The sequence below is a fragment of the Triturus cristatus genome, chromosome 2_1, assembly GCF_964204655.1.
Source record: "Triturus cristatus chromosome 2_1, aTriCri1.1, whole genome shotgun sequence".
NCBI lineage: Eukaryota > Metazoa > Chordata > Amphibia > Caudata > Salamandridae > Triturus > Triturus cristatus.
In genome coordinates this window covers 538399543-538410509 of record NC_140581.1, presented here as the reverse complement: position 1 = coordinate 538410509, position 10967 = coordinate 538399543, and positions in this window count along the sequence as shown.

The window sequence follows — 10967 nt, the reverse complement described above, 5'->3', positions numbered from 1 at the left end:
GGATTTCAGCGAGAGCTATCCCGGTCCTCGGAACCAGAGCTGGGTGTGTGGCAGCGTTCCGATCCTCATCGTGATGCCGCCAAAGTCCAGCAGAAGAGGCAGAGGGGTTACCCTGCAGACCGCATCACAGTATTCATCGCGGAGAAACACAGCTGATGCAGAGACGACCCAGGGATGGAGACAAAAGCCTCGCACCGAGAACCCCGTAGACGGGAAGGGGAGGGGTGCCGTCTCACAGCCCCAGCCACCGCGGGCAGTAGTTTCCGTCATCGACTTGCTCCGCGGGCCCGTAGCTCAAGGAGTAGCTCGGACAGAGGAGCAGCAGGAGCTGGTGTTCAAAGAAGAAAAGTAACTGGCAAACCACCTTTGGGGTCAGAGGAGGTGGTGCACCCAGAGGACACGGTGAAGGGTGAAGTGGAGACGACTCGTGGGACATCACAGGGGGAGATACATGAGACACAGTATGATTTATCCCCAGAGTTAAAGGGGGGTGCAGGAGGTTCAAGGGAGACAGGTGCTGCTGGAGAGGAGATCGAGGGGAATTTTCTAGAGGTATAACTGATGAGCTGGCTGTGGATAAAACTATTGCTTCTAAGCTTAATGGGGGGGGCCTGGGGGCAGTGAGCTTCAAAAGGAGGGGGCAAATAGACTTACCCAAGCGGTTAAAGGCGGTGCTGTCAATAAGGGGGGGGGGCTCTGAGAGATGTGGTTGAAGGGGCAAAGGAAACCCTGAATGAGCAATCAGGGGGGACCGGACATCACCCCATAAGGCAAAATCTAAGGAAGAAAGGGACAGAGAAAGAGCCTATAGGGTCTATAAGGGCATATAGGCCCCCAGGGGAGAAGGACGCTGACTCAGAAGCGAATGATTTTTACTCCCTCTCAAATGCTACGTTGTCAGGATTGGGATCAGACACGGGATCCAATATAGAATCAAGCGAGGAGGACAGTGGTTCTAGTAAAGGAATCAGAGGCAGGCAAAACACGTCTGCTACTCGTAAGATAAACACCAGAGCCCCTAGAGTAGAGAACTCTTGGCCAGATGACTTGAGGTGGGACTATTCCCTTGGGGATCAACTGGTGGGTAATGGCAAACAACCGACCAAGGAAGTAGTAGCAACCCCGGCCCCCCCTACACTGGAATCAATTCTACAGTGCATTGTAGCACATCGTGAGGAAGCTCGAATGGAGAGTAAACAAGCACAAAATATAGCAAGGAAACTTCAGGGGGCTGTTAGAAAAATTGGAAGAACTAGTAATAACATCTGTGATCGGATGACTGAAGTAGAGTCAAGAACTGCTACATTAGAAGCGGACTTCGCAGGCTCCAGGGGGAAAGTGGAGGCGCATGAGGCACAACTTGTAGACATCCAATGGAAGCTTGAAGAGAGTGAGAACCGCCAAAGAAGGAACAACTTGGGATTCCTTGGGATTCCGGAAGGAAAGGAAGGATCAGACGCAAGAGAATTTATGGTACAGCTGCTGCCGAAAAACTTCCCAGACTTAGAGGGCTGGAGGTGGTCCCAGGAAATTCAGAGGGCGCACCGAGTCCCATTTAATATACGTCAGCCAACTCGCCCCGATGTCAAACCTTGCGCAATACTGGTCTACTTTGGAAACTTTCTATTGAGGCAAAGAGTGTTCGAGAAGGCCAGACCAGATGCACAATATGCGGTCGATGGGTACTCTTTCTTTACCAGGCCAGACTTCTGCCACACTACAGTGGAGCGAAGATGGCGTCTACGTCAAATGATTAATCAGTTCCAGGAAAGGGGTGCACAAGCCTTTTTATTAAATCCGGCCCGTCTCAAAGTTGTATGGAAGGACCACGTTAGAGTCTTTACGTCAGATATTAAGGCCAAAGAATTCCTAGATAGCGGGGGGAAATGATTTGTGAGGTGCGCCGGTTGACAGATATGTGTCGGAAACATCTGAAGCCAGAGAATAATATCTAATATTCAATCAAGACTTTACTAGCCACCTCCCTCTGGCCATAAGACTGTTTAAAACTGTTTTCGTTTTTTTCTCGGTTGTAAATATGGTGTAAAAATACGGTGGGGGTTCGAGTAAGTGGCTAAAATAGATGAGGAATAGAAGGTGGGGGGGAGATTTGGGGGGTAAATTAAAGGTACTAACTGTTTTTTTTTAAATATATGTCACCCTAGCGAGAAAATCACCAATCATCACCAACAGACCTAGATAGGTCTGTTGTTTCCCGATACAGGGTGTGGGGAGGGGGGAGGGGAGGAGGGTGGATCTGGGAGGGGGTATGTGAGGGGTTCGAGGGGGCAGGAAAGGAGGGGGAAATAAAAAAATAAAAAATTCAGGAAAGTAGAATATTGTTTCAAAAATAAGCTTGGGTCTCAGGTAATCCGAAGGAATGGTTTAAGAGAGAAAGTAGGTAATAAGGGAAAATGCCGGGATGGATAAGTTAACTCTCTGTACGATAAATATCGGGGGATTAAATGACCGAGTGAAGAGAGGTAGGACTGGAGAAGTACTCCGAACTTTGGGCTTGGATATTATATGTCAGCAGGAGACTCATATCCCTTGGCAGAAGAGAGGTCTTAATAATATCCCAGGCTATACTCAAGCTATTTGTTCACTGCAGACCTCTAACACTAGAGGGGTTGCAATCCATGTATCTAATCGGTTCCCACCCATAAAACGGATATTATCAGATACATGGGGTAGGTGGGCGATTGCTCTAATCCCCAGCTTTGGTACACTTTGTACTATTTATGGGTCAAATCTAGATGATACAAATTTGCTGGTAGAATTAGAAATTGAGCTTGCCTCCTGGCCATCCCCATTGATTATCTGTGGAGATTTTAATGTTCATATTGATGCAAATGGGGTGGGTAGGGGCGGATATCAAGGTAGGAAGCCACAAGTTTTTCAAGCCCTACAGACATTAATTGATAGTCATGGGTTGGTAGACATATGGTCAATTAAAAATGCAGGAAACTCCGGATATACTTATTATTCATGCCCACACAAAAAATATGTAAGGTTAGATTATTTTTTTGTCTCCACTTCTCTAATAGAAAGTGCACAGATTAAGAAGCTACCTAAGGTCCTCTCGGATCATAACCCTTTGGTACTGGATGTAGAAATTCCGGGGTATGTTAAAGTTCCTGTAAAATAGACCTTTGATAGGAAACTATTAGTTATTAAAGATTTTATCGATCATATTAGAGGCTGGACTACTCCGTTTTTTTATGTTAACAGATATAGCACATCAAGGGAAAATGTATGGGATGCTTTCAAAGCAGGGGTTAGGGGGGGTAATTAGCTTTGAAGGATTCCATAGGAAGAAACAGCAAGAGGGAATATGTACACTTATGAAAGAGCTGAGCAGGTATGAGACAGAACATATGGCAACTATCGTACATAAACAGATTCAGCTGCAATCGAATGTTGAATTAAAAGTAATTAGTACTAAGGCCAAAATAAATGGGGTTTATAATAAAATATTAGCTGAAAGGTTTCAAACAGGTCGCCAAGATCATTATGAATATGGAGAAATGACATGGACACATCTTGCACTTCGGATTAGACAAAGGGTAGCTGCAAGTTGTATCACGAGGCTGAAAAGGAAAGATGGTACAATTTCCACTGAACCTCAAGAGATAGTGGGAATATTTCAAGATTTCTATCAAGATCTTTATAACTCCAGGTTAATCGATCTAGCAGTAGGGAGTGCAGGTGCAGGCTCAGATCTTCCACCTTGGATTCAAGAATTAGAAGCAGATATTACGTTGGAGGAGGTTAATGAGGCATTAGTGTCGATGGCCTCAGGGAAGGCGGCAGGCCCGGATGGGTTACCAATTGAGATCTATAAAGTTTTGCACAGAGAACTAGCCCCTCTCTTGCTGCATTTGTTTTTAGCAATACAGCAGAAAGGAGTTCCACCTAAATCATAGCAAGAGACTAATATAGTCATATTTTTGATAAAGGGGAAAGCAGTAGAAGATCCAGCCTCCTATAGACCAATTACTTTGATAATCTCGGATGAAAAGCTTTATTCTAAAATTTTAGCGCGTATGTTATCCAAGATAATTGACTCTTTGGTAAGCCCGTGGTAACATGGTTTTATCCCGGGTAGAGGCACGACAGACCACATTCAAAGGGTAATATCACTATTTAATATTGCAGAGATCTCAGGGCAACAGATATCACTAATTTTATTGGATGCTCAAAAAGCGTTCGATCAAGTGGAGTGGGTATACCTCTGGCAAAACTTAAGGTTAAACAGCTTTGGACCACGTATTTTAACTGCCCTTAGAGCTATGTATGTTCAATCTTATGCGAAAATATTATTGATGGGGCAGGAGTCGGAGAAGGTTAAGATCGGCAGGGCAACAAGGCAGGGCTGCCCATGCTCCCCAATTATTTTTGCATTATATATAGACCCGCTTATTAGAGCAATATTAAACAATCAGGCAATTAAACCGGTAGTGGTCAGAGGGTATAACACTAATGTTTTAGTTTATGCTGATGACATCGCGGTAGTTACCCCTGTTCCTCAGGCGGCAATAGGAAGGATTGAAATTCTGTCCCGTGAGTTTGGGAAGCAATCAGGGTATGGGCTGAATAACGATAAAACTAAAATTGTTTGCTCTAAGTCGATTAATTGGCAGGAACCTAGGAGGACGGAGGTAGCCCAGTATTTAGGTATTTCTATCGCAGCAGGTGTTGGGACAATGTGGAATATTATCGCAGATCCTCTCATCAAAAAACTAGAGGCTGATCTAAAAAGAATGGATAACCTGCATTTATCTATTATCGGAAGGGCGAATGTTATAAAAATGACAATTTTCCCTAAAATATTATATCTGTTACGTTGTATACCAATTGAACCACCGAATTTGTATTTTAAAAAAATTGAGAGGATCTTCTCCCAGTTTATCTGGGGATACAAGAAAGTCAGGAGATCGCTGAAATTAATGACCCTACCACAAAATCGAGGGGGTTTGGCTGTCCCAAATATCTTATACTATTACTGGGCTATCATGCTTCAGCAGATGACCATTTTATTTACACCCAGGCCAACAATTGTACCTCAGGAAATGGAGATACCACCCTCCATTTTTGAATTAGCTTTGGGTGATCTAGCATCAGTGTTATTACTTAGACAATTAGAGAGGAGCTACTACAAGAAAACTTGTTTCAAACCCCTTAGAGCAGCTTGGAATGTTTGTGTCACGGTCCCTCGGAGGCCTCTCAGGATCGGTTTGTTGCTCAATTGGGGTCCACCTATTGACAACCTCAATCTCCGATATGCTATAAAAGCACGGACATTAGAGGGGGTCAATCGGGGGAAGGAAAGGAAGGGAACAGCGGAGAGGGAGACCTGTGGATTGAAACGATTATTAAGACACACTTAATAGAAGGCACCTCAACAAGTTAGCTCACACCTTCCAGGATGTTATACAACGGTATATACCTGTAAAGGAAAATAACTTAATGATTGCATCTACAAATAGAAGGACGATTGTATCATCATCTGACCCTCTAAGATAACTGGGATGCTTGTCTGTTTGTTCGTACCACATGTACGTGATACACAGCAGAGAACTGTGAATACATAAACATTTATAAGCAACAGCCTTTCTCTATGGCTTTATCACACAATGCTATATTATGCGCACCTTACCCACCATAACAAGTGCGACTGTGGGCCTCACAAGGGAAGAAGGAATTACGATATATTCTCAGCACCTCTCTTAGTTCCCCTGCTAAGACGAAACAATACACACATAAAACAAATATGATGAAGAACTGACGTCAGGGAGACAAGTTGCAGGATAACGTGGAATGGTAATATACCACCTGGTATTGGTTATCAATGTTACTGTCTTGGTTACACCAAAGCGCTTTAAATGCCGTATGGTAGGTACAGCTCCGAGTTATATGTAACACCCAAAATGCAAAACTCCTGGTGATGTCTCCTGGATACCATAAGGACAGACAACTACGAATTCAATCCTGCGCTGTTAGCCAACAGCGCCGTGAAACAATAATAAGCAGCGAATGACTCTTGGCGGTGTCACTATGGTCCGCTTTGTAAGTATTCAAGGATCAACCCTAGCGGCGTGAGTCACCAACGCCGGGTCACTAGGAATCACAAAAGATTGACTCTAGGAGGTGTCACTGACAGTCTTACCCCACCAGAGCCGAATGGAACAGCGAGGCCGTTGTAGCCTCCTCCGCCTTCGGCAGCGCGAGTTTGAATAATCTGCGCCATTCTCTTTGCTTCCCCGGCTTACGTAGCCGGGCGGATCCTCGCAGCGTTGCCTCCCGCGCATGCGCGCGGCCAAGGATGCCGGGACGTGTAGTGCGCCATAGAGCCCCTCCATAACTCACGCATCTCGCGGAGATGGAGTGCGGACCTGCTCCAAATTGCGCCGTGAGTTCGTCCCTTCTTGAGGCGTGCAGGGGTCGCGACCGAGGACATGACAGTTTGGTAGAAATCTAGTAAATTGTTAAAAATTCCGAAAATCCAGCGTTATCTGTTATTATGGCACTCATGACTTTTCTCAGCCTCCTTGCATGATAAAATTGGTAGCAAGTGGGAGCAGACGGGAATCAATTATGTCGGAGACATTGTTAATTCAAATGGAATTATGTCATTTGTTGAGATCCAAGAACGATTCGGCATTGACCCTCAATCCTCATTTAAATATATGCAGGTTAGGGAGGCAATTAAATCAGTCATTACACAACTTACTAACCAATCCTGTTTTCCACTTTTAGATACATTAGTTTATAAACAGCCCCAAATGAAGGACCTATATGCAATGATGATGGAAGCTAGTCATGATGACATAGTCAAAATGGAAAGCGGGTGGACAGATAAATTGGGAAATCAAGATGTGGATTGATGCAGATCCCTAGAATTGTCTAAGAAGGTTCTCCTATCTGCCAACCTTAAGGCTCAACATCTTAAACTGTTTTTAGATTATATTTTACACCTGCCAAACTCTGGGCATGGGGGAAAAGGGAGACTGATAAATGCCCAAGATGTGGGCAAGGCCCGGCTGATATGGCTCATAGTTTGCTGAGTGTTCTAAATTGGGCGTGATAAAACAGGGGATTGAAATATTCTTGTATAAGGCTTTGGGGCGGGTGGTCCCACTAACTCCAACTTTAATTTTACTTGGTTGTGATGAGACCTTACAACTAGAAACATCCCAAGTCTAATTCGGCTTTGTCGCAATAGAAACTCTACGTTTAATGATTGCTTCAAAATGGAAGGAAGAAGATCCCCCGACTTATCAAGCATGGTATGCTAGATTCTTCCATATATTTAATTTAGAAATGGCACTATAAAAGTGTAAGGGAAATAGAGGTAGAAAAAAGGGGTCACAAATATGGGGTCCTCTGGTGGAGTAGTAAGGATAAGGGAAATTTATATCTCTAAAGTTTAAAGAAAATGTATGTACTTTTAATCATTTTTATGAACCGTTGTCCCTACTTCCTTTTCCTGGCTCTTTCTCTCTCTGACATTTCCTCTCTGTTCTGTGTCTATTTCCTGATTTGTATAGTGTCTGTTTTTTTTTCTTTTTTGTTTTTGTTTTTTCATTTAGAATTATTGTAACTTTCCTGAATAAAAAAAAAAAGAAGTGCACTCCAGAAGCTTGGTGTTAGACTTTTGGATATTACATTTGATACACCAGACACTTTACATTGCAATCACTTGGTATGGCTGCAAGATACTGAGCATCATGACATGATGTTGAGGTACATACATTACTTATCCATGGTGTGACATGTAAATTGACAACATGTGCCATGTACAGTTTGTGTGATTAAAAGGACATGTCATCATCTACCAACTTGCGGCACATCAACTTTATGTAATACATCTTTTTTGTTTGCTCTTCATGGAATCAATTTCAGATAAGCTAGAACTAGCCACTGGAATGTTATACATACCTTTTTCATATCATGTACTTTACTTTGTTTGTCAGATTGACCATGCATGTTTTGTGTTCCTATGGGCCTTCATGCTCTGACAACATTGCACTTACACATTGCATTCTGTGCTGTGCATGATTGGGCCATGATTGACATTTACATGTGACTTAGTGAGTAAAAAGTTTAATTTCTGTGACAGTTACATGCGCTTAGCTTTCTGCACACTGGATGTGGCTTTTGGATCTATGCCAAGTTAGCTGACATGTGAGTGCTGGTGTGGTCATATGGCTCCATGCATTTTGTTATTGTTATTGTTATTGTTAACTTCGGTTTATATAGCGCCAACTCAACTACAGGTCTCTAGGCGCTCAAGACCGACGACAAACAAAAGTAATGCAGAACGTATGAAAGGCAAAAAAGAGAGGCATTCAGAGCAGCTAATTAGGTGAGCCAAAAGCCTCCCTAAATAGAAGCGTTTTTAACAGCTTCCTAAAACGCAGGAGATTTACTTCTCTCCGAAGTGGTTCTGGAAGTTTATTCCATATCTGTGGAACCAGAACCGAGAAGGATCTCCCACCTTTGGTTGCTAGCTTATATCGGGGGCAAACCAAAAGCTGAGAATCAGAGGACCTAAGAATTCGTTTAGGCTTATAAACCTTCAAGCGCTCTTTAATATAGGCCGGGGCCTGTCCGTAGATTGCTTTATGGACCGTACATAAGCTCTTAAACTCCGCTCTCTGCTCGATAGGAAGCCAATGTAACTTGAGCAGCAAAGGAGAAGCATGAGTTCGTCTAGGTAGCCTGAAGATTAATCACGCCGCATCATTCAGGACAACCTGCAGTCTATTAGTCAAGGTTTTAGGCAGACCTAAATAGAGAGCATTTCCGTAATCCAGCCTCGATATAATCGTAGCAGAAACAACCATTCGAAGCATGGAGGAAGAAAGAAGGGGAACTAGTTTACGCAGCAGTCTAAGGATGGCAGGGTGGATGCACTGACATGTCTGCCAAATGGTTGTGGGTGGGGGGAGTGCTGCATCCTGCTCAGCTGTGGGACAAGGGCGCCTGGGGGGAGTTGTAGTGCAGGTTTCCCACCCACAAACACCCCTCCCTGTTAAGATGACTACCTACGTGTTAGGTGAAGGTGAGCAATGCAATGGCTGCCATGTGGTTCAGGGTGTGGGGAGTGCCCCATCCTGCTGAGCTGTGGGACAAAGGGGCCTGGTAAGAGTTGTAGTGTTGGCTTCCTACCCACAAACACCCCTCCCTGTTAAGATGTCTACCTACCTGTAAGTCTGAGGAGAGCAATGCAATGTCTGCCACATGATTATGGGTGTGGGGAGAGCTCCATCCTGCTCAGCTGTGGGACAAGGGGGCTTGGTGAGAGTTGTAGTGCAGGCTTCCCACCCACAAAACACCCTTCCCTGTAAAGATGGCTACCTACCTACCTCAGCCCAGGTGAAGAGCGAATATAAAGCCAGTCTTAAGAGCTATCATGCGCTTATTAGTAAGGCTCGGGCTACCCACTACAAGGAAAGGATTGAGAAAGTGGAGAACTCGGCTAAAGAGCTGTTCATGGTTTATAAAGAGATATCCTCCCTGGCCAAAATTGCAGCGCCAAATATAGACTCAGTGGAGTCATGCAATCGGTGGCTGATTTTTTTGCGGAGAAGGTGGAGAGGATTTACTCCGCCTTCCCGGTCTCTGCACGGGTTGGGTGCGGGGTTGTTGACAAACCTGTCAAAATTATGGAGACAGAACGCCTTGCTAAATTTAACGTTCCCGTACCCGATACCCTTAACAAGATAGCTATCAGCATTAAGTCAGGCTCACCCAGAGATCCTGCTTCCCCAAAGGTGCTAAGAGGGAGTGTTGAGATTCTGGAGCCCGGCATAAGACACCTTTTGGAGCTCTCTTTCATCTCAGGAATAGTTCCTAAAAAATGGAAAGAGGCTGTTGTTCTCCCATTAAAAAAGAAGCCTCATGTTAGTATGGACCAATTAGATAATCTGCGCCTTATCTCACTACTACCATACTTTGCTAAAGTTGCCGAGAAGGTAGTAAATATCCAACTGATGGCCCACATCAGCAAACACAATTGACTTCATCTCACCCAGTCTGGGTTTCGGGCTCTTTACTCTACTGAATCGGCACTGCTTCTTTCTATGGAGACTATTCGGAAATATGTAGATGAGGGACAGACAACGGCCTTAATCTTATTAGATCTAAGTGCCGCTTTCAACACTATTGCTCATCATACTCTGCTACAGTGTCTTAGAAAGGGAGGGGTGGCAGGTAGCGCCTTGAAATGGATGGAATCTTTTTTGTATGAGCGCAGTTTCCAGGTGGTGCAGGAATCCCACTATTCTAAAAACATCAATTTGAAACAGAGGGTGCCACAGGGGTCCACTCTTAGTCCGACCCTGTTTAATCTCCACGTCACTACTTTGGCGGAGATTACTGAAAAATTCGGGGTCAATATCGCATCTTAGGGGGACGATACTCAACTGGTGGTGTCCCTTACACAGGCACAAGAGAAGGCAGCATTCAATTTTGTGACCTGCCTTCAAGAACTGGCATCTTGGATGGTGAATGACTGCCTTAAATTGAATGGCAATAAGACTGAGGTGCTTGTGATAGGGAAAGCACCATCAGTATGGTTGTCGGCATGGTGGCCACAGACACTGGGACCCACCCCTACGCCTTGTGAACAGGTTAAGAACTTCGGGGTTGAGGTAATTCAGTTTTAACTCCATTCTGTATTATGTAGCCATTTTGTTGCCTTCACTCAGGCAGCTCAATGAACAAAGTTTTTCTTCTGATCTTACTGTGACGTGTCAAAATACCCTCCTGCCTCTGTTTACGAAACTAATGTCAGGGACTGGCTGAGTCCACTAATCCTCGTCTGGTTTGACTAAACCCTGTCTCGACAGTCTGTTGGTTCGCACCATTCTTTCCTGACTTTATCTTATCTTCTGGCCTTCGCTATTCTCTACTTGTATTCTCTCATTTCACAACTGTCCTCCAAAGTATACAAATGTGTC